At 37.9% G+C, this 25,547-nt stretch overlaps 1 protein-coding gene across 1 annotated transcript in view; it reads right to left on the bottom strand.

Moving 5' to 3' along the window:
- The window catches only part of LOC108706715 (bifunctional heparan sulfate N-deacetylase/N-sulfotransferase 3-like), a 150,700-nt gene extending 130,507 nt beyond the window's left edge, over positions 1 to 20,193 (bottom strand). Inside the window, exon 1 of the mRNA XM_041579647.1 lies at positions 20,079 to 20,193. The gene's annotated coding sequence lies outside the window, so the exon portion shown is untranslated. The remainder of the gene's footprint in view (positions 1 to 20,078) is intronic.
- Between the last annotated feature and the right edge of the window lie 5,354 nt (positions 20,194 to 25,547).

The following is a 25,547-nucleotide window of genomic DNA, read 5'->3' as shown; positions in this document are numbered from 1 at the left end:
GAGGTGAGAGGGTCCCCCCTACCTTTAAGGAATCCTTCATCACACTTATCCCGAAGGAGGGCAAGGATTTGACCAGGTGTAGTAACTATCGCCCTATTTCCCTACTCAATTCCGACTATAAAATTTTAACTAAAATTCTCTCACTACGGTTAAATCGCCTGCTCCCTAAACTAGTCCATATGGATCAAGTGGGTTTTATAAAGGGCAGGAAGGCTGGGGATAATACACGGAGGGTCATAGATCTGATTGATATAGCTAACAAAAGACGGGATTCCATGTTACTCCTGAGCCTGGATGCAGAGAAGGCGTTTGATCGCCTGGACTGGGATTTTATGTTTCTCACTTTACAGCATATGGGTTTCTCGGGTGAATTTTTGGTTATTTTACACTCCCTTTATACGGATTTAGGAACAAAACTTAAAATATTGGAGAGAGTATCCCCGTCCATACCCATCACTAATGGTACGAGACAGGGATGCCCTCTCTCCCCGTTATTATTTGCAATTAGCATTGAACCGCTGGCTCAAAAGATTAGGGACAACCCTAACATACATGGCCTAACAGTAAGGGGGACGCAGTACAAAATTGCACTATATGCCGATGACGCTATTCTCTCGATCACTCGTCCCCAGACGTCCCTTCCTAACTTGCATGTCACGCTAGATGGGTATGGGAGGTTCTCGGGGTATAAAACCAACGAGTCAAAGTCCGAGGCCCTACATATTAATATTTCGGATCCCCAGCTTAAACTTTTAAAATTGAACTTCCCATATAATTGGCAACCTACGTCCATTACATATTTGGGAGTTAAATTGACCCCCTCTCATAGTTCCTTATACGCGGCCAATTACCCTAGGCTAGTGGAGGTGCTGAAAAAAGACCTGCTTGAGTGGAATCGGTACAATTTGTCTTGGTTTGGGCGTATTGCGTCTGTTAAAATGAATTTGCTTCCCCGTCTATTGTACCTATATGACACTTTACCAGTAGCGGTTCCTAGGCGGACCATAGATGATCTTCAGCGAGCAATCACAAAATTTTTATGGAATCATAAGAGACATCGTGTGGGACAAAAAGTGCTGATGGCTCCTAAAGCCTTGGGGGTTTATCATTGCCCAACCTGTATAGCTACTATTTAGCGGCCCAGGTCAAACAGGTAGCGGGATGGTTCTCGGAGTTTCCTTTGACTACGTGGGCGGAAATTGAGAGGAATTATATGCTAAAGGGGTCCCCTGCATGCACACTGTGGACGAGATGTAAGCAGGCTGCTCGTATTCTCCCTTTAGAATCTATGAAACAGACGGCCTCCTGTTGGAGTACGGTGTCTTCCCATTTAGGATTCCAACCTCACTTATCTCCACTAACCCCGCTACTCGATAACCAAGACTTTCTGCCAGGTCTGACACCTTCTACTAGGGAACAACTAATTCTGGCCAAGATCACCCATCTTTACTCTCTATTTCACAAAACGGAAGGTACTCTCTGCACCTATAGGGATATAATTGGGAGGGACGGTGGAGGCTCAATTTCTCCTTTCTTATATATACAGTTGAGACACTATGCAATGACCATATTTCCAGCGGCACGACTTCCGCAGAATCACCCTGCTCTGGCACTTTGCAGACTTGCTCCTACTCAAAAGGGTTTGATTACAAGGTGGTATCTGTCTCTTAATGCACTGGATCTTGAGAAACATCCTCATAGGTATATGGCACGGTGGGAGCATATGCTGGGAACTGAGATCCCTCTCTCAACTTGGGATAACATTTGGGAAAATGCTAGGGCGACCTCGGTTTGCGCTACCATTAAAGAAAACATCTATAAAATTATACTGGGTTGGTATCATACCCCACAACTCTTACACAAACTATTCCCTGATTCAGCTGATTCTTGTTGCTGGAGATGTGGGGATGTCGGGGGTTAGCTTCTCCATATGTTTTGGACCTGTCATAAATTGAAACGGTTTTGGGATATGGTCAGGGGTTGGGTTGAAAAGGTAACTATGATAATAGTGCCTCTGGATCCCTTAGTGTATGTGCTGGGCAATAAAATCCCTGTAATTCGGCATCCCACACAAAAAATGGTTAATTGCATACTTACAGCGGCTAGGGGTTTAATAGCTAAAAGTTGGAAGGCTATGGCTCCCCCATCTGAGAAGGAATTCCTGGATAGAATCCGATATGTTCGGAGGATGGATTATCTAACGGCACTCAAACATGATGCGGTAGATCAGTTTAATAAGATCTGGGGTAGTTGGGATGCTATTGAGGCCTTGTCACACTCTTGCGCTACTGTCGGGAATTGATGTGTAACGGGTTGTGGGGATGTTAAATGCTGTCAAATAAAGTCAATAAAGATGTCTTGGTGGGACGGTCGGGGATTTGATATATCTGTATGATGGGGAGGGGCAGGTTGGTGATTTGCCGGTATCATTGGGTCAAATATTTTACGGTCATGCATAGGAAAAGTTCTGTTTTCTGTGGGCTTGTATTATGGAAATTCATTTTGAGATGTTTATTTTGTCATGAAAGAACATGTCATGGCCCTCTGAGGGCAAACTGTTTGCTGTCTGTGTGAAATTTGAAAAATAATAAAAATTTTCTTTCAAAAAAAAAAAAAAAATCAGGTTTAACATTTTGTCTAAGTAAATCCTGCTGTGAAATTGCTGCTAAAAATGTGCAAATTAAACCTTAACCTGCAATTTGTGTTAGCCCCTGATTCACCCCTTATAGTTACACCACTGGATAAAATTATATTATTTGCATAAAGTGTACACTGCCTGTATAATCACAGCCAATATCTTATGTATTTTCCATGGATATAGGTCGCTTGTCAACTGGAAATGTTTGAAAATTGTATCGGCCTATCCACTACATCGGGCTCAACAAATGGGACAATAAAAATCTGCCCATGCTGCATATGGTCCCTCTTAAGGTTTCCAGCTGTTTGGCCCATGGCTCAATCAGTTGCATGTTATACAGGATTGGCCACGTACTATATGTATATATGATAATGTCTAGCTAATCCATGAGAAAAATATATTTAGTATAAATATTTTATTTGTGTGCAGGTCAGTTCTTTGATATTCTGCAGGCAGGGAAACAATGACATGCCATATATAAAATATATAAAAGAGCCATTTGGAAACACAAAATATACAGCCCTGGACCTTTTTCTATTTTTTAAGGGAACCCCAAAGGAAGTAACCTTACAGTCAGAATAAGGCACAGTTCATTGCTCTATAGCAGTACCTAGAGTTGTACTTTGGGGCACAACACTCAGGGCAAGGTGCTCTGAGCCTATTTTTTGCATCTTGTGGAAATGATTTGAATTATTGGTAAATGAACCTTGAGTAGCAACTTCTTTGGGAACTCCAAGCAGGGGGGTGGGGATGACATCACGGTGGGGGAGGGAATTGTCATGGCAGAACTGTGACATCAGGGGCTGAGACTATGATGCAGCAATTGGCAACTGCCCAATCACCATGTCAATCATGAGTCTTGTCTGGATTTCCTAATTTGGAAAACTGGGCAGGCATTTTAAACCTGGATAGTCCCTCCACAAACTGGGCTGTGTGGGACAAAACCAGAAAAATGGCAATCCTTAAATTAGCCCTAAAATATGTATCGATGTTTATTACTTAACCAATGGCCCTATTTATTCTATGAGCTACAAATGATGCTGAGGTGACTTGTATTTTGGTACAACACATTGTACTTAAATGAACTCAGGATCATGATTTCTGAGCCGGCAAATGCTGATATAAATATTAATACTCATTCTAATTGCTGCTTTTTTTAATATATACAACTCTATTTAGAATCTGGCAAGGGAAGTCTTTTGAAATGCTTGCTGTAATTACCTTTTCTTTTAAGCCATAGGCATGATGTTGAAATCACTTTGGATATTTATTGTTCTGCAGAAAAGTAGGTCCATGCAGCAATACCTCAATTTGCTTGGGAGATTTAATTTGCTATTACCCTGGCAGTGTACAGTATTTGTGCTTTTCCAACATTATTTTTTAAATCACGACTGCCTAAATTAAACTCAACTGACACTACCCATAACAAGGGAATTCCACGTAAATATGGTTGAAATGGTTAAATACGAAACTAGTATGAAAAAAGCAAGCCGATTTTAATAGAATAAATGCAAATTAGCCCAGTCAACTAGACCCTAGAAAGTTGCTTATAGATATAGTGATCGCAGGACATATAGTGGTTACAGTGATTAGAGAAAAGGTTATTGCTGCAGTATTTCATTGTGAGAGTTATGTTGAAAGGCAAGTCATTTATAGTAAAGATTTCCTTTAGATGATGGGCCTTCAATGTATTGCAGGGCATGTGGCGGTCAACGACAGCACTGCAGGGATAACAATTCATTTACAGAGAAATCACAGCAGAGGTTGTGTTTGCATAATAATGAAAAACTCATGTTCATTTCAATAAACAGTTTGCTTGCAAATGTAATGCCATAACTAAAGGCAAAATGCAGACACCAGTTGGATAGTGTCTAAGCTTCAGTCCAAATGATTACAGCATTCTTAGCTCTTTGTTAGAAAATCATTAATCCACCACTCCAAATGAATTGATTGCTTTGATGTTCAATCTCAGGTATCCATGTTGTGAGAGCTGTTATTTTCTCATGCACTGAAAAACTGGTAAACTTCGAAGCTAGTGACACCTCTGTTTTCCTTTTTTCCATCAAATAATTCAGAGGAGAGGTTTTTAGGCATGAGTAAATTATTTTGCTTTGCTTTGCAGAGAAAAAATGTCTATAGACTACAATTAGGGGCAGATTTAATTGAAAAGTCGAATTCAAAATTCAAATTTTTGAATTTATTAATGGTCAAAACTGTAAAATTCGACTAGGGAGTTATTCAAATTCGTTTTTAAAAAAATTCAAATTCTATTTTTGAGATTTATCATACTTTGGCCCTTTAATAACTCAAATTCGACTGTTTGCCACTTAAAACCTGCCGAATTGCTGTTTAAGTCAATGGGAGAGTTCCAGGGATCAATTTGGAGTTGTTTGCAACCTTCCTGACATTCGAGTTTTGTTCGGAGAAAAAAACTCGAATCGAGTTTTTAAAATTCAAATTGAATTCGATTCGAATTCTATTCGAGTTTTCAGGTTGATTTAATTCATCTGAGTTTAAAAAATATGAATTTATTAATACATTTTGATTGGTCGAATTTCTAATTTAGGGGAGTTTCTAAAAACACACATGAATTCGACCTTTGATAAATGTGCCTTCCGGTGATGAGTGAATCTGTCCTGTTTAGAATTGCAGAAAAATTCGTGAAAATGCAAAAAAAATAGTGAAACAGTGAAAAATTTGCAAAATGCATTGAAGACAATAGGCAACAACATTTTTTTTATGCACAAGACTTTTTTCGCCTCACTCCAAATGCATTAACGTGGCAACTTTGCAACATTTTTGTCTTGCTGACTTTTTTGGCGCAGTGACTTTTTGCTGCAGTTTCACAGATGGAAAAATGAGGCATTTTGTTGAAAACATTTCCTCACTACTAACTAACTACAACGGATAGTAAAAAAATGTTGTGCAGTGTTGTCCCATGGTTTGAAAAACTGTTGGCTGATAAATGTAATCTGATGTTATCTACCTAGACTTTGCTAAAGCATTTGATACAGTGCCACACAAAATTTTTCACAGTTTTGCAAATTTTGCAGGAAATTTGCTAATTTTTTCAATGAATTGAAACGGGACAAATTCGCCCATCACTGGAGGGGACATGATTACACTTTAAAAATACATTAGAGGGCGTTATAGACAAATAGCAGGGGAACTTTAACCCTATTAAATGGATCACCTCCCACAGATCACCCCTTTAGTTTAGAGGAAAAGGAATTTTATTTGAAGCAGCATACAGTAATTGGTTCTTCACACTGAGGGCAGTGAGGTTGTGGAATTGTCAGGACCTTGCGGCACTGAGGAGGTGAGTAGGGACCAAGGAGGAAGCTGGAAGCAACACAGACCAAAGTGAGGTATCCAAAGGGTTGGTCAGTTCAGGCAGAAAAGGTTCACCAACATTAGCCGAGGTCAAAATCAGGAAATCAGTTAAAAAAAGCAGAAGAATCGCACCTAGGAACATACCAAATTAGAATTTATTTTTGGGCAAGGATCCTGGGGCTCTGGTATCTCTTTAAGTTTGAATTTGGAGTAAAAAATGGACGAGCTGCAACATGGTGCACGTGGATTATGGGCACTGCCATTTTACCCGAGGCATGAATATAAAAAAAGGTTTTATTGTCCTTGGCTGAAGGCCTATATGGTTATGTGTCAGCTGGAAGAGAAGAGCCTAAAACTGCCTTTCACTAACTTTAATGTGCCACAACTGGCAGTTCTTTGACCCAAGATGCTGCAATGTACATTTTCTGGTTTGGGGCTATCAATTCTGAAGCTTTCACTATAAGTTTAATGGGAAGCTTTGGGGATGGTTTATAGTGCTTCCCTATTGGCTGAAGTACACCTGTGGAGTCATTGCCCTGTTTGACTTTAGGGGGAATAAACTCTGTTTCCGAGGCTGAAGTCGCATGATGCGTTTTCTCTTTAAATATATCCCAGAAGGCAGAAAAACATTTGAAATTGCCCCTGCCATCTCCCATTGGCTGCTGAAATATGCCAGTGATGACAACACCCTTCTTGGGCTCATTTATCAGCACTGGGCAAATTTGCCTGTGGGTAGTAACCCATAGCAACCAATCAGTGTCTAGATTTTTTTTCAGGTAGCTCCAGTTAGAAAAATGAATGCAACAATTTGATTGGTTGCCATGGGCAAATTTGCCCAGTCTTGATAAATGACCCCCAATTTGTTGTTTCAGCCTTTTTCAGAAAATATAAGAGAAAATATATCAAAGTTCATGTTCCATAGACTGAATACAATTTGCCTTTAAATAATAATATAAACGTATTGCTTTACATAAAGTTTGCTGCAACTTTTAACAGTCAAAATGCTTATCTATTTGACTGTCAAGTTCTGCATTATTATTTTTAAATAACTGCTCAAATGCTTTAACAACCGTATTTGTTCAAATGTCTTTGTCAATATCTTTCTGTGCATAAAAGTGATATTGTTAAACTGCACATTTCCTCCACAGAATTGCCACCCACAAAATCATTTTCTATTTTATCCTCATGATTGGGTGACTCACTAGCTGGGTTACATAAATAAACCAAATGGGAAAACGAGAATGGAAAATATGTGAATGCTAATGAAATGGGCAAATGTAACTGAAATGTCTATTTTTATTGTACAGCTGTTGCAGTCATAAAATATATACGTCAAAGAATATATATAAGCATATATATAAATATATCAAATTACTGACTAGCAATAGGACTTCACTGGTGAGTGGAGCTACTATCAATTAGAGTAACCCTTGATAAAGGGTTTAAGGACCCGAAACATATTGTGTAGTGGCCTTGAATAAATATAACCACAGCATATTTTTGCTACTTTTGAGTGCTCTCCTCATTTAGTTATTTATGGAGCTACTATCAATTTCCTTAATAAGTGAATATTTTGATTTTGGAAAGCAGTGGGGTGTCTGCATGAGATTAAGGAAAACAGCACCAGAGAGAGTTTTGAGTTTTGTCACTTCAGCATTTTGTAGCTTGTTCAGTGGGAGGCAATATGCTGCAAATACCTACTCTATTCACTTGAATATGAATTGTTTAACATCTCCTGTAGCACTTTCATAGCATGCAGTTCTTTCTGTAAAATACTTTACATTTTCAAGCTATTATTGCCTGGTATGAAAGTGAATTAGGAGCTTTTGGGCAATACCCAATCAAGTGAATGGAGAGGCAATTTTAAGGGGGTTATAAAGTGAGAATGCCAAAAACTTGAAAAATTCTAGCTTTTTTAGTAGAAAATCCAAATTTTTTGTGGAAATAAAACCTCAAATTTTTTGAGATTTATTATACCCTGAGGATGGAAAAAGTCTGAATCAGAACATCAATGAGAGAGGTCCCTATCCTATTTGGAAGTTTCTGTGGTCTGCGCTGGAATTAGCCTGAAAATACGACTATTTCGGACTTTTTGGGCAAAAATCAGAAGAATTCTGACTTTTTTTGTACGATTTTGAAAAAAACTCAGAAAAAATTAGGGGCACATTTACAAAGCTCGAGTGAAGGATTCGAATTAAAAAAACTTCGAATTTCAAAGTGTTTTTTGGGCTACTTCGACCATCGAATGGGCTACTTCGACCTTCGACTACGACTACGAATCGAATGATTCGAACTAAAAATCGTTCGACTATTCGACCATTCGATAATCGAAGTACTGTCTCTTTAAGAAAAACTTCGACCCCCTACTTCGGCAGCTAAAAGCTACCGAAGTCAATGTTAGCCTATGGGGAAGGTCCCCATAGGCTTGCCTGAGATTTTTTGATCGAAGGATATTCCTTCAATCGTTGGATTAAAATCCTTCGAATCGTTCGATTCGAAGGATTTAATCGTTCGATCGAAGGAATAATCCTTCGATCGTTCGATCGCAGGATTTGCGCTAAATCGTTCGACTTCGATATTCGAAGTCGAACGATTTTAGTTCCTAGTCGAATATCGAGGGTTAATTAACCCTCGATATTCGACCCTTCATACATCTGCCCCTTAAAGTTTATTTAGTTTAATACTATAGAAAATAATTTGGAATTATTTCTTAAAGCGACAGGTTCCCTTTTATGTAGCTGCATTTCTACAAATAGGATCTTGGTGTATATGGGAGCTGAAGGAATTGTTTGCTTTTCAAGGTTTTGCAGAGTTGTGATAAATTGTTATTTTTTATAAAACCAAATAATAATGGAGAGACAAGTCTGAGGCTGGGACAGTGAATCTTCTTTGGCTGTAAGAATTAATCTTACTAGGAAGGGAGTCTGGGGTGGCAGGAATGAATTCTATAGGAGTTTATGGGGGTACAGTTTAGCTGGAGGGGTTATATTGGGGGGGCAATAGCTCATACAGAGGGGTAACTATGGGACCAAATGGAGATGGAAAAATGTATTTTATATTAAAACTATATTTTACATTACCTTGCACTGCTACACCTGCATTTTTCTTAAGTGCATTAAATATTATCAACAAACAATGTTTTGTTTAGTTACCCTAATACATTTTGTTGCATTCCCAAACAAAAAAACACCACCAAAAAAATAGGCATTGCCTGCATAGAGCAGCCCAGTATTCTTAAGAGAATGGTGTGGGAAGATATAAGTAAATAACCCGTTATATGCTTGTAGGATCCATAAAAGACACGTTCTTTACACTATGGTAGTTTATTTCGATACAGAGATGAACATATCACCATAAAAAACAAACAAATTGTTGTTGGTTCCCATACTAAACTGAGCCTCTTGTCGACTACTAGCAATAAAACACATGTATTGGGGTCACCCCTGTACTCACAATACTTATTTGGGGGGGTTTGCTCAGCCTCCTGGCATTCCTCAATTCCTCAGACACTCAGGGGTCTATTTTCTAACAATTAAATTTTTTCCACCAATCTCAAAAAATTCATGTTTTTTCTATATTTCTGTAAAACTCTAAAAATTCAAGATTTATTAAGTGTAAAAACCACAAAAAAAACTCTAATACAGGTATAGGATCCCTTATCCGGAAACCCAATATCCAGAAAGCTCCGAATTACGGAATGGCTCTCTCCCATAGACTCCATTTTATCCAAATAATTAAATTTTTTAAAAATGATTTCCTTTTTCTCTGTAATAATAAAACAGTACCTTGTACTTGATCCCAACTAAGATATAAGTAATCCTTATTGGAAGCAAAACCAGCCTATTGGGTTTATTTAATGTTTAAATGCATTTCTAGTAGACTTAAGGCATGAAAACCCAAATTACGGAAAGATCCGTTATCCGGAAAACCCCAGGTCCCGAGCATTCTGGATAACAGGTCCCATACCTGTACATAAATTCAACAGGTAAAAGTCGTTGAGGTCCTATAGAAGTCAGTGGGAGTTGTGCTGATCCTATTGAAGCATTTCTAATCAATTCAGGCTTTTAGAGGTTTTCTCATAGTTTTCTTTCGTTTTGTACGAAAGGAATTGTTTCGAAATTGTCAAAGGCATTTTTTTTTCCGATCACTCAGCTTGATTTATTATTTTATATTATTTATCTGTGCTTTTTGGATTTGGATCATTTAATAAATTCAATTGCAATTATGGTTTTAGGGTTTGCAAGTATAGTTGTGGTTTCAAAAAACTCTAAACCACTTAAATTAAACTGTTGATAAATAGGCCTCCTCGATCTTTAAAGAATACTCTAGCTTCCAGGGCCTGACAGCCACTGTCTTTAAAGGACAAGTAAAGGCAAAAAAATAAAATCCCATTTTTACTTTCTTTAATGAAAAAGAAACCTATCTCCAATATACTTTAATTAACAAATGTGTACCGTTTTTATAAGAAACCTGACTGTATGCAGTGAAATTCTCCCTTCATTTACTGCTTTATTATAGTTAGGTTTATTAAGGTAATTGGTATACTATCTTCATGCACTCCAGCTAAGGGATAGAGATGAAGGTCAACCCCTGACATTGTACCATTTCTCCATTCCTCACTGCCCATAGTTTTGGGTGTGTAAGTGTCACAGGCCACATTCAGAATCACCTGACATCCTTCTTTTAAACAAAACTCCTCCGCACATCACTCACTTCATTCTCTAGGGTGCATTCCCTTCCCAGGCCGCTTCCAGGCCAATTGGTATCCCATAACTTCGTATGGAAGAAGCATACCTACCAGCAAATGCCTTTTAATCCATTTATTTGCAGCAGAAAAAAAGAGCACAAGCTGGGATATCCCCCAAAAGGTGTGCTTCTTCCATCCTTCCTTTGAACGTATGCATATATTGTTTTTGTTATCCCAACTCTACAAAAATAGACCAAACCATAAGTAATCAATAGAGGAAGAATAAGTTAAGGAATGGAGTTTTGTGTTAGAAATATTAGAGCCTGACCCCCCCCCCCCATGGGCTTTACTCTAACAGGTGAAAGGTAATTCTTAGTTAAGCCCCCTTAACTTTTGTTTCATTGCAATAACTTCTTTGCACTCACAAATGTATCTGGCCCAAGACAAATGTATCTGATCAACAGCTGTGTGCTCACTTGAGATATCAGTAATTTTATGAATTATTTAATTCACCCCAATTAAAACTGGAGAAAATTGATGTGTTTCCAATACTAAAAAAGGGATTGATGGGCTTTTAGCCCGGTAAGTGAGGAGGGGACTGTAGAGCTGTGAGTATAAACGCTTACCCAATACCCTAGGCTAGTGCTCCTGTTAGCAGAAAGCTGCTCCAGCCCAATATACTTTTGTGCAATCACCATGGAGCAATCTTTTTCCACATATTTCTTCTTCATGCTGGGTGTGCAAAAGCAGTGAAAAGCTGGCTTTTTCGCTCCACTTTGCATGCATTGGCCCAGGGCAACAAAGGAAAGAAAAAGAGGATCACTATGTGGCACTTGCACAGAAGTACCCCAGGTCATACAGCTTTCTGCTAACAGGTACAGGGGCCCAAGGTATCAGGTATGTTTTTAACATCACTGGGTGTTCCTAACATTTTGCACGCAAGTAGTGATGAGTAAAAATTTTTGGCAGGCATGGATTTATGCCAACATTTCACGTTTCAGCCATTGACAAATATTTTTGTAAAGCCAAGAGAAAATTTTGCTGTGCAAATTTCACTATGAAAAAAACATGTTACAAAACTGCGCCACAAAAAACAACAATAAACCTCACAGCGTTTTTATTCTCATCACTGCTACCTAGTGAGCAAATAAACGCCCACATAAACAGCAAATAAATGCCTATTGCCTACAGTCTAGTTTGTGAGGGATAAATTGCCATGAAAAAACATCCATTGACTCCAATGTATTTTAAGCAAAAGACTTTCTTCCTTTAGAGAGCAGTACCATCAGCTGAAATCATCATGGGATTGTTTGATGCTGTTAAGGGCATACATTCACAACTCACAGCCATAGGCTGCTAGTTAGTGGCATGAGCTGTAAGTTACCTTACTATACCTAATCAGCTTTTAGCCAGCTTTCGTGATTTTGGCAGAATCCTTTGACCTGTTTACAGGCAACTTGCCAAGTGTTAAGCATGTACTTATATTAAATTACCTTCTGTCCTTGTGCCTTAATATGGCATAGAATTATTTTACATATATTATACAGCACACAGTATGTTATTGGTCAGCACAGGAATATCAGTGTAAAAGTATTACTTTCTTATTAATCAAAAAACTACAACATACTGTGCTTGTATAATACATTTCATTAATTTTGAACTAAAATGCAGCTTCTTTTGCCAAAAAAATGATAGGAAGGGACAGTAAAATGTCATTTCAAAAATTCTATTTATCAAGGCAGCATCTGGATAGAAAAAACTAGGCAGCACTGAAAGAATGTCATAATTAACCTGCCAGAATCTTGTTGGGATTGTAGGATGATTCTGCCAATGGCAGATTTTTTTCACAAGCCATCACAAACCTGCTGCTGCTGTAGATACATGTGCTTCTTATCTTAAGTACCAGTAAGAAATATTGTTTAGACAGCTAGCAATCAATCAAAGTGAGAATAGACTATGTTCTCCAGAACAGCAGTGATTAAAGTCAAATTATAACAATGTGTATTAATTCTGCGGATTTCATTGTCTGAACTGCTGACAGCACGTCACAACCCATCAACGGAATAAGAGATTTACAGAATACACTAATCATTTATTAATGTGTTTTATATAATTATATAAAAAAGGCATCTCACCTTCATCAAACAATATTATATAAAAAGTGTTGTGCAAAAATAATTGTAACAATTCCTTTTTTTTTAGTACGACAGCCATCAAATATCCAGGACTGCTATTATTGGAGTTAACAGGAAATATTTTAAAGAATCCAGGACATATCTGTTCTTGTTGGGAGGCCAAGGTCAGACTGGGTTTTAGAGTATTTCCTAGTGGGCCCTGGCTTTAGGGACCCTAGTTTTGGAAATACCCATTAGCATTTTCTTCTTACCAAGATACGTTTATATATAATCTATATTTTTTACATTTGTCACTGGCTCAGTCTAATTGTTGTGAACGCGGCCCCTGGATGTCAAGTTCTCTGATGGACTTTCAAGACCCAGTCTGACACTTTGGGTGACTCCGACAGCTTTCTTCCTAGCAGGGACCCTTCAGCCCTTCCAGTCATGAGCAGACACACAGTGGAATAACTACCAAAGTCTGTTTCCTCAAAATTATGAACAGTGGGGGGGATCACAGGTGACCAGCGTTAATGTGCGGCGGGGGATTGAGGATGACTTGCGAGTATGTGTAGTGGAGAATTGTGGATTGCCAGTGATTATGTGCAGAGGGGGCCTGAAATAAATATTCGTGGGGGGCCGGGCCCCCAATGTTACACCCCTGCAGACAAGGCAATATTTGGGTTTTTAAGATTAGGTTTATATTTGATGACAGTGTTTGAGATATAAATAGTTCATTAGTGTGCTTCCTCAACCTAGCATTTGTTTTGCTGAAAAAATCCCAGCCATTCTTCTTGTCAGCAGTCCTTTATAAACCACTAAATGATCTGCCAGTAAGAGCAGATGAAATCTGTCAGTGACTCACTCAATATCTTGGGCTAAATCATTAAATACATTAACAACTACAGAAGAAAAAAAAGGCTGCCTGTCAAATTTATCTGAGTGGATATACATTCAAAATTGTAGTTCCCCTTAAAAATGAACCAGCTACAGTATATTCCTATCTTTAACAAGCAATGTGATTTACTTGTGCAACACCCCAAAGGTCCAGAGTCAAAAAATACAATCAAGCACTCCTAGCCTTGTATACTAGTGATGTGGGGACCAGGTCAAAACCAGGTGTGACCGTGGGTTCGGACAGACACTTACAGAAAGTATTTAGGCTGCAGACGGGTACAGGCTGCTTTCTTCCTGCTGCCCTTCCTGCAACTTAATGGTGCTGGTATATAAATCAAAACAGACCCATGGGTTGGGTTGGGCATGAGTTCTGAGTGGCCAGTTAGAGTTGGGTGTGAGTCTACCCGCATATCACTAATGTATACTAGGTTTCTTCTAATTTAGTATAGTAGTCATTGTATAATTTGGGAACCATTTTAGTATAGGTATGGGACATGTTATCCAGAATGCTCAGGACCTGGGGTTTTCTGGATAACGGATCTTTGTATAATTTGGATCTTCATTTCATAAGTCTTCTAGAAAATCATGTACACATTAAATAAACCCAATAGACTGATGTTGTTTCCAATAAGGATTAATTATATCTTAGTTTGGATCAAGTACAAGGTACTGTTTTATTATTACAGAGAAAAAGTAAATCATTTTTCAAAATTTGGATTATTTGACTATAATGGAGTCTATGGGAGACAGCCTTTGTATAATTTGGAGCTTTCTGGATTATGGGTTTCCTGGTTAACAGATCCTATACCTGTATACTCCCATTCATATTTTCTTGATTTAATTATCTCAGAAGATAATCAAACACACTCATATAACACTAATTAACACTCATCTATTTATATGCTCTTATAGGGACTTCCGTCACTCCAGATGTTTGCAAATTTTGTAAGGGGATACAGGGGAAATTGAGTTCAGAAAATGTAAAATGCTTTTGGGCAATGAAATATGTGTCGTTAGAGCATAAATCATTAGCAGACACCTTTGCAAACGTTAGCGAACATTTTTCCATCCTTTTTGACCGATTACAGACCTCAGCCATTTGGTTGCAAACTTTGCAACCAAACATTTAGGGTCTGACCACACGTGCAGATTCGGGGAGATAAGTCGCCAGGCGACAAATCTCCTCTTCTTCGCGGCGACTAATCTCCCCGATCTACCTTCCCCTGCCTTCCACCGGCTAAAATGAAAATCGCCTGGGGGCAGGCACTCGGAGCGCTTCATTTTCCGAAGTCGCCCGTAATTGAGTTAATGCACAGTACTTCTCAATTATGGATTCCACCAAAACATCAAGAGATGAGTGAAATATTTTACCACATTTTGCCGGTGAAAATTTGTTGAAAAAAAAATGTGTGTACTGAAAGCTCCTCCTTCCATGACCTGACCTCTTTTCTATAGACCACCTTATAAGGATTGATACATAGGTATATTTTGGTGATACCATGAGATTATGACTTACTGTAGATCCTGTATTTTGAGTGTTATAGTCATTACCACAAATGGATATTGTATAACAAAGCTGTATTTAACTATGTATGATTAAACTGGAAAACTGGGCAGAAAACTGGAAAATGAGGTTCAATGTTGATTATGCAAAAATAATATAAATGCAAGTTATACATTAAATGGCAGTGTGTTAGGAGTTTCCTTAAATAAGAAGAATCTAGGGGGCTTTGTGGATAACAAGTTGCCTAATTCCAGGCCATTCTGTGTCCAGTGTCATTCTGTGGCTACTAAAGCAAATAAAGTTCTGTCTTGCATAAAAAAGGGCATAAACTCAAGGGATGAAAACATAATTATGCCTCTTTATAGATCCCTGGTGAGGCCTCATCTGGAGTATACAGTGCAGTTTTGGACTCCAGTTCTTAAGAGGGATATAAATGAGCTGGAGAGAGTGCAGAGACTGTAACTAACTGGGCAGCAAACTGGAAAATGAGGTTCAATGTTGATAAATGCAAGGTTATGCACTTTGGCAAAAATAATATAAATGCAAGTTATATACTAAATGGCAGTGTGTTGGGAGTTTCCTTGAATGAGAAGGATCTAGGTTTTTTTGTAAATAACAAGTTGTCGAATTCTGGGCAGTGTCTGTGGCTACTAAAGCAAATAAAATTGCATAAAAAAGGGTATTAACTCAAGGGATGAGTTATAGGTCCCTGGTAAGGCCTCATCTGGAGTATGTAGTGCAGTTTTGGATTCCAGTTCTTAAGAGGGATATAAATGAGCTGGAGAGAGTGCAGAGACGTGCAACTAAATTGGTTAGAGAGACGGAAGACTTAAATTATGAGGGTAGACTGTCAAGGTTGGGCTTGTTTTTCTGGAAAAAAGGCACTTGCGAGGGGACATGATTACACTTTACAAGTAGATTAGAGGACATTATAGACAAATTGCAGGGGACCTTTTTACCCATAAAGAGGATCACCGTACCAGAGGCCACCCCTTTAGACTAGAAGAAAAGAACTTTCATTTGAAGCAACGTAGGGGGTTCTTCACAGTCAGGACAGTGAGGTTGTGGAATGCACTGCCGGGTGATGTTGTGATGGCTGATTCAGTTAATGCCTTTAAGAATGGCTTGGATGATTTCTTGGTATAATATCCTAGGCTATTGTAATACTAAAATCTATGGTTAGTGTATGAGTATATATAGTTTATGTGAGTGTAGGGAGGGGTCACTATTAGTGTGTGCATGTATGGATGCTGAGTTTCATTTGGACGGGTTAAACTTAATGGACTTTGGTCTTTTTTCAACCCAATCTAACTATGTAACTATGTATTGTAGTTGATGCAGAAACATTCCTCATGTACTGTAAATTGTTACTCAGTTTGCATTACAATTCTTCCTTTTTATAGATTTCTTCTTCTTTTTGTTATTCCTTGATTGCAGTTTGAAAAATGTTGCATGAACATACGCCCATGTCAAAATGTTTGAGGAATTCTTTGAAGTTTTCACAAATTTTCGGCGAAGCAAAAATGGGACAGATTTGCCCATCACTACACACTACCATTGTATAAACTTACATTTATATTATTTCTACCAAAGTACATAGTGTAACCTTGCGCTAATCAACACTGAACCTCATTTTCCAGTTTGCTGCCCAGTTTTCCAATTTAGTCAAATCGTTCTGCAAAGTGGCAGGATCCTGCATGGAACTTATAATATTAAAACTACACCATTCTCTTCAGAGTAAAAGGTTTGCTTTTAAATAAAAGAAAAAACAGTTTACTAAATGTACTATTTTCTTTAGAAAGTATACTGTTTAAGCTGCTGCCTAGTGCGATTCATGAATGCAGGCAAAAATACAGACAACCAAAGAATATGATTAATATTAGACCTGAAGAACACCCCTTCTCTGTTAAGCTAAGCTTGATTCTGAAAACTGCAGCTTTCTAAAAGGGCCACTGCTACAGGATAGCACTTTCTCGTTAACTCTACTTTGTAAGGGAAATTCTTATTATGACATATGTTGTTGCATATTTTTATACAGGAGATATAAAAACCAAGGGGGGTTGTTAATCGTACTGTCACACCTAGAATTAGCAATTACTGTTTTGGCTGAACATACCTCCTATCATATATTGCTCAATGAAAAATCAATTGCAGACTTCCAATATTGTATGTTTGAGCTCCCTTGGTTCCCTTTAAAGGAGAACTAAACCCTAAAGTTAAAAAACCCTACACCCTACCCTATATAGACCCCCCTCTAAATTCCGCCCAGCCTAGCTGCTACCCCGGGCAAATGCCCATAAATCTTTACTCACCCCTCCTTGCAGATTCTGTCCAGCGGAGATCACAACAGCCATCTTCTTCATGAAAATTGCCGGAGCGCTGGTCTCATTCTGAAGATGACCAAAGCGGCTGAAGATAGCGCTCATGAACTCCGCTGGACAGAATCTGCACGTAGGGGTAAGTAAAGACTTTTGGGCATTTAGTAAAGACTTTTCAGGCATTTGCCTGGGGTAGCAGGTAGGCTGGGAGGAAGAGGGGGTAGGGGTTTTTTAGCTTTAGGGTTTGCGTCTCCTTTAAGTGCTTCTTTATTCAGCTAGTGCTGTAAGGTGAGAGGCTATGCCTTTTGAGGATCCATGCATCAAGTCTTACTGACAAGCTTCTATGAAAACAGCCCATGCCCACCTAACTGGCATCCTAAACCCCTTCCCATTTTATTCATAGAAATAGGTTATAACACTGCAGAAGGGTTATGAGAAGAGAAATGGTAAATATTGCCAAAATCAAAACTCCAAGTCTGAAACTGCATTGGACAGAAACCAGAAAGCACAAAGCAAAATTATTATTATTAAAAATATAAATTGAAAACAAATATGTTAAGGCTATATTACATTAACGGCATTTCAAAGGGTGAAAAGAGAAGTTGTGTAGAATTGTCTAAAAATGACTTCCTTGACCAATTCAATTAGGCTTTTGGAGTAATATTTGGTGATTGAAAAGAGGGTATTTGCTCTCAGTTTCATTCCAAAATACCAACAATTGTTGATTTGGTACTACAGGTATGGGACCTGTTATCCAGAATGCTCGGGACCTGAGGTTTTCCGGAAAATGGATCTTTCCGTAATTTGGGTCTTCATGCCTTTCTAGAAATTCATTTAAACATTAAATAAACCCAATAGGCTGGGTTTGTTCCAATAAGGATTAATTATATCTTAGTTGGGATCAAGTACAAAGCACTGTTTTATTACTACAGAGAAAAAGGAAATCATTTTTTAAAATTTGGATTATTTGGATAAAATTAAGTCTATGGGAGACAGCCATTCCATAATTCGGAGCTTTCTGGGTATTGGGTTTCCGGATAAGGGATCCTATAACTGTATTAACAAACTGTAATACATTACGCATAGCAAATTATGAGAATAGCATTTTATTACATGTGACCCATTAAGAGAATTAACTGGTTCTGTAGTGCACATGGTTACATATGAGAATGTATCATATTTTCTAAGGCTATTTCTTTTCATAGGGGAAAAACTGGTTTGTGAAGCTACCTAGTCAGAGGGGCGCCACTTTTGTTTATAAATGAACTCATCTCTTCTGAATATCACAGCCCTGACAAGAACCCACTCACTGACAAAGACTGTGAAAAATCCCAAGACATCCCAGCACTATTTACAGCCACATTGTGAATCACAAATTACATTCTAACAACCTTGTGCGTTTTTATGACAGTAAATTTGACAAGTATAAACCACCTGTTCAACTTATCTGACAACTTGGCAATGTTTAACTACTCACCTCTGAAAATCTACAGTTCCTATCAAACTTGAGAAAAATGATAACGGTTAGCAATACCATGATGTTTCTCACTTTCAGAAGGATTCATTTCTCTTAACTTAGTTAATGAAAAATGTTCTTACTCAAATAAGAGAAAAATTGCTGGCCTAAATATCTATATTTTCTTGTTTTATCTTTTGCAGTAGAACAACACTTTGCTGGCTTGTATTGATTCTGTAACATTCATTTCCTGAGTTGCAAGGTGTAGTGTCAGAAAAATCATCCTTAACAGTGGTGAATTGTTTTATTTCCTTCTGCGATTGCCTCCCAAACAACGACTACCCTGCCTGCAATAAATCACTCTTATAATTATAAAGTGTAGAAAGCATTCTTAAGACATCGCCTATATTTTCTACAATTTTATATTCTGTCGCCTTCAGATCCCCAATCCTTCTTCAAAATGGGACTGTCTATCGATTGCTTGATTGATTTGCAAGATTTAAGGCACATTTTGCTCCATCAAGTCTGATATCTCAATTCTGTAACCCCAGCAGTCAGGAAACATTGCAGTTTCACTAAGTAGTGGACATTTATATAAAAATATATTTATGTGCATGTACATAGACATAACTAGGAATATACAAAGAGTAATGTGCCACATATCAGTCAGGATGAATAAAATAATAAATGTAAAGCCCACAACACAAGAGGGCAATCATGCTACACATACAATACATGATTCATGCTGTTCACAGAAATGTTCAACATTGTAACAGAAGTAACGTTAATGCATGAGTAATGACACAATACATATTCTAAACCATGTACATATACATACTCCATTAAGTACTCCATACCATTAATAATAATTTCATTAAATTAAAGTTATTCCAGTATCTCAAAATAAATGTTTTATGCACAAAGAAACATGTATTTTAGCATTGCTATCCATATACTGTTATTTTCATAATTTAGTTAACAGTCCTTATTGTTACACCAGGATAAATTAAAATGCAGTTTTACAAGCCGTATGGTACATATGCAGAAATAAAGGAACTTTAGAAAGGAACTTTTTTTTTTGTCTGTTTTACATTCAAGTTGGCAGAGACATTTTATGAGTGATAGCAATACCTGGAAATTCTCTGGGTCAGCATGTCAAACATAAATGTTTGCCGATGACGCTTCTGCAGAAATGTGTTAAGTGCTGTGGGTCGTTCGCGTCTTCCTTGGGACCATCCAACCTGCTAAAAGGGACCTTCAGTCAGCACCAGGGTCAGCTCCTGGAAATTGAGAGTAGGGAGGGGCTGACAGAAGCCTGCCCTCAATCACTGCAATCCTTTCACTTTAATGGGCACTGTAATAATGTGAAACAGAAATGCGTGGTTCCTTAAAAGGAAATTATTCATTCATAGTAATAAAAAGAGAAAAAAAAGAGAGCAAAAGGTGTGATTTACCACCTTCCCTGGTAAATGAATAAAAAGCATTAAACAGAGAGGAGCAGAGATGATACCTCACAGCTATGAGAAAATAATGAAAAGCAAATAAATTGGCTGCTGCTGTTTTCCGCCTACTGAAGCCTGTGCATTCTTTATACCTTCAGCAGCCTCTCCTCGGCTGCTCTCCCTCTCACTCTCTTCTCCTTCTGTCAAGAGTCCGTGCAGAGGGGGAAGGGAAAAGCTGTATCCAACACTGCAGCTCTGTTTGGCTGACTAGTAATGACAGACACTTTCTGTGTCTAGTCTATTCTTGCCAGGAGGCAAGGGGCCTGGGGAGAAAGGATTGTGATTTCTTTGTAAGGGTCTGAGTTGTTAACAACTCTCTGCCCATGGAAGAAGTCAGGCAGACTGACCCAGCCTGAGTAAGAAGAACACTTAGGGTCAGCGTTTGCCGTTCCTGAGTTCACCCTCTCTAAAGGGCATTCTGATTTTTCATGGCCAGGGTTTCGAGACAAAGACCTTCTCATTCATTTTGTTCATGCCATTTGCAAAGCTGGGAACTGACTCTAATAGCATCAGGTATTTATCTGAGACCAGTTCACTAACATCAGACAACAATTTAAGACCAGTTCACAACCAGATATCAAAATAATGGTTATAATTATATTAAAAGTTATTATTAAGGTCTGGTGGTGTATTGCACAATCCATCCCATAAACAACCTGCAACAGATCCTTCAGAGGTAGTTGCATTTTAAAACATAGCAGCCCTCAACAGCTCTAGGTTGCTTGATCAAAAACTGTATGTTCTGCCTTACTGCAGCATTATTAATCTAATATATAGCGAAATATAGATATATGCATTATATAAAATGTTTGTTGCAGGTACTGGATAGGTCTAGAATGGAAATCACCCAGTCATATAAATATGTCCATGCTCTTAGTGTGCTGAAGTGTTTGCACAAGGAGATATTTATCATGGTGTTTTTATATTTTAATTACAAAATTTGTGGGAATTAGCAAACTGAACATAAAGCTCATGACTTGTCTGCTTGTATAGACTACAAGCCAGCCCAAACATAGCTGATGATGCTGGGATTCATACTTTAGATCAGTTGGAGAGCCACACATTTGATAACTATTTGATTAATTTAATACCAAAAATAAATATGATTAGCAGGTTTCAAACATCTGCAGGTAATCTTCTTGATAATTAACTTTTTTTGGGCACTGGAAAATTACACATGCCTAATATGGAGTTTTGAAACTTGTGTTCAGCACATTTGCTCATTCCTGAAATTCAGTGGTAGATGCCATATTTCAAATTATTGGTCATAACCATGAACAGATTAATAGACAAGTACAGAGCAGGTTACCCAAACTGCATACTGCACCCGAAAGTTTAATTATGAATGCAAGATGAAGTGCAAAATTCCCCAGTGGATGCTAAATTGAGTGAACTATCATAAACCTTTGCCATTACACGGTCCTTTGCCACTTGTTGTGAGTGCAAGTGGTCTTATGAGTTACAAGCAAGTGCATGTATTGACACAAGGACAACATAGAATTACCATCAACCTGAGGACAATTACAGAACTCCCTTAACAATGGTTGACAAACTTTTTCAGTTCAAGATTTGGCAAGGACAAACTTTTGCTTGTGAAATGGGCAGAGATACAGAAATGTATATGTGTATCAGTCATTCAGCCATAGTACCATGAATATGTAGCACAGAAAAACATATTCTTCCAAGATCACACCCTGAAAGACTTTCTAGAAGGACTCTTTGATGTATCTAGTAGAAGAAATGGCCCAAATTCTCAACCTAACTGGCATACAATTTTAAGTCAACTGCAATAGTGAGTTACATCAATAGCTGCAACTGACAATAGATGGAGTAGATGCTAATTATTAATGCCACATGTCAGAAGTGATGCCACTGGAACAAAAATGTGTGCGGAAACCAAAAGGGGCACTAATGTATATCTTTGTGATGTGTTGGTGGACGCAACTTAGTATGCACCTTTAAATACACTGTAATTCTTCAAACATGCACTGCATCTCAAACATGGAGGGTTACATGCATTTTCAAATTCACTTGAAATATTGAATTGCATTTATAAGTTGGCCCCTTGGTCTAATTTACAACTTGCAGTGCCCCTGCCAAAAGAAAATGCTGCAGTCCAGAAATAACTGAAAAATTGGAGGTTCTGCAGGCAAAAAGGACCAGGCAGGATTAACACAGAAACAGAATAAGATAGCCTAAAACTGTAGTTCCCAAATGCTGGGGCTGGTCACCTAGAGTGCGTGAAACAGTGGCAGTGGGGGGGGGGTGCTCAAACTGAAGGCCAGTTGGGGTGAAAATTGGGGAAAATCACTATTTGATCTCCTAGATTCTACTAATTTAACATATCATCTAACAATAGGCAAACTGCCCTTCAGGTGCTTTGCTTGCTCAATAGTTTGATGTTAGGAAACGGGGTCAGGTACAGTATTCCTTATGTCAATACAGTATATACTACACAAGTAGAAAATCAATGACTTGACAATTTTCTTTTAAAACCACTTAATAAACCTATTTAAGAGCTAGTCAAATAATAGTTAGTCAATTGTGGCAGTTGTTGACCTTTATAAATATATTTTGCATTACTGGTATTGGGAGTATTGTAAAGTTCAAACTGTAGATCATTATCAGACAAGGGAAGCAAGTCATTTTTATGCAGCTTTATATGTGCAGACACAGTTTTAGAGCAAGGTTATTAATACGATTGACAAGCAAATGGTTGCTAACCTAGTGCTAAGGATATATTTTGCTTTATTAGCTGTTAGCATAAGCTTTCAAAAGAATATGAAAGTCATACTTTCTGCATTAAAGGACTAGATTTAAATTTTCCTGGCAACCTTTATTGTAGTCATTTATCACAACCTGATTTGGGAACAACGTTTTCAAGTGATAAATTACATGAGGTCTGCACACCTTGAAATTCCAGTGCAACAGCAAGGCCACATATTTAAAGGAGCCGTATACTACCCTTTTCAACACTGGTGTTATGAAAAGATCTTGTGCGGAATACATTTTGCTATTCTTTTAATTAGGAAACATCTATGGGGTTTTTTTTGGTAACTTATATTTTTATTAAGTTTCAAAAGTAATAATGAAAATATACAGAAGAAAAAAAAATGAAAGCAAGAAATGCATAGTAAAGAGTGCAGTGGTAGCATTATATCTTTACGTCCATCATTTATCATTATTCATAACCGATTTAACATCTATCCAGAGAACATCAGTTAACATCTATGGTTGTTGTTATTTCTTGCTCTAAAGAGGGTAAATTTCTGTTCCCAAAGAGCAAAGTCAAACAAACCAGCAGCCAAATGAAAAGCATCTGAATAATTAAACCACTTCCTTATACAGTACTGTTACCTTGCACTAGTAAAAATAGTGTTTGCAAATAGAGTTTGCAAACAGTTTATATAAATAAGCATGGGGGAGGGGCTACAGTTAACAGATAGGGGGTTATTTATTAAAGTCTGAATGGTAAAATCTCTAAAATTTTTAGTTTTTTTACTATAATATCTGAATTTTTACTGGAAAGAAGTCTAAAATTTTTCAAGATTTATACCCGAGGATGCAAAAAGTCAGAAGGCAACCTGTTGAGGTCTTGTAGAAATCACACTGTAGTGGCAAATGCCCAGCTGTACCTGTACCTGTGCATTATGGGGCAGATTTACTGAGGGTCGAATATCGAATGAATTGAAGGATTTAGCGCTATTCCTACGATCGAACGATCGAAGGAATAATAGTTCGATCAAACGATTAAATCCTTCGAATCGAACGATTCAAAGGATTTTAATCCATCGATCTAAGGATTTTCCTTCGATCAGAAAATTGACCAGAAAAAGACCTTCCCCATAGGCTAACATTGGCCTCGGTACGTTTTAGGTGGCGAACTAGGGGGTCGAAGTATTTTTTAAAGAGACAGTACTTCGACTATCGAATGGTCGAATAGTCGAACGATTTTTACTTCGAATCATTCGATTCGAAGTCGAAGGTCGAAGTAGCCTATTCGATGGTCGAAGTAGCCATATTCGACCATTCAAAATTCAAAGTATTTTTTCTTATAATCCTTCACTCGAGCTAAGTAAATGGGCCCCTATATTTTCACTACTTTAATACATTTTATGGTGTTACTGTTCCTTTAACAATAATATTATGGGGCAGATTCACTAAGGGTCGAATTTCGAAGTAAAAAATACTTCGAAATTCGACCCTCGAATTGAAATCCTTCGACTTCGAATATCGAAGTCGAAGGATTTAGCGCTAAACGTTCGTTCGATCGATCGAACGATTTTTCGTTCGATCGAACGATTAAATCCTTCGTATCGAACGATTCGAAGGATTTTAATCCAACGATCGAAGGAAAATCCTTCGATCAAAAAAAGGTTAGCAAACCTATGGGGACCTTCCCCATAGGCTAACATTGACTTCGGTAGGTTTTACCTGCCGAAGTAGGGGGTCGAAGTACTTCGACTATCGAATGGTCGAATAGTCGAACGATTTTTCGTTCGATTCGTTCGATTTCGTTCGTATTCGAACGAATTTAACCAATTCGATGGTCGAAGTACCAAAAAAATACTTCGAAATTCGAATTTTTTTCATTCGAATCCTTCACTCGAGCTTAGTGAATCGGCCCCTATATGTCTGTTTTCTGCCTGTATTCCAGGAGTGCCTCTGTGAATTTGATTGCTATTTGTAATAGCATGGAAACCTTGATTTAGAAAGGCGATCCTTAGGTAATGATGTTTCATGCCTTCCTCTTTACTGTTTAATCATATACAGTTACTGATTCCTGAACTTGGTCCATTTCATGTTCTGAGTGCAGTTCTGCTTGATTAACTGTTCTTATATAGTATAAGTATAGGATATATTATCGGGAATGCTTGGGACATGGGATTTTCCATATTAGGGGGTTTTTTTTACGTAATTTGGATCTCCATACCTTAAATTGATACTGACACTTAAAAAGTGCACATTAAAAGTTATCGATAGGTCATATTGAGCATTTTTCCCTGATAGGTTTGATTTTGTAAGTACAGTACAATCCTAACTGAATTTTGCGTTTTCCCAGAATTGATGGTATATGTCCTGTTTCTCCGATTTGACA

The sequence above is a fragment of the Xenopus laevis genome, chromosome 1S (genome assembly GCF_017654675.1).
Source record: "Xenopus laevis strain J_2021 chromosome 1S, Xenopus_laevis_v10.1, whole genome shotgun sequence".
Classification (NCBI taxonomy): Eukaryota; Metazoa; Chordata; class Amphibia; order Anura; family Pipidae; genus Xenopus; species Xenopus laevis.
This window is presented reverse-complemented; position numbering and strand designations above follow the sequence as displayed.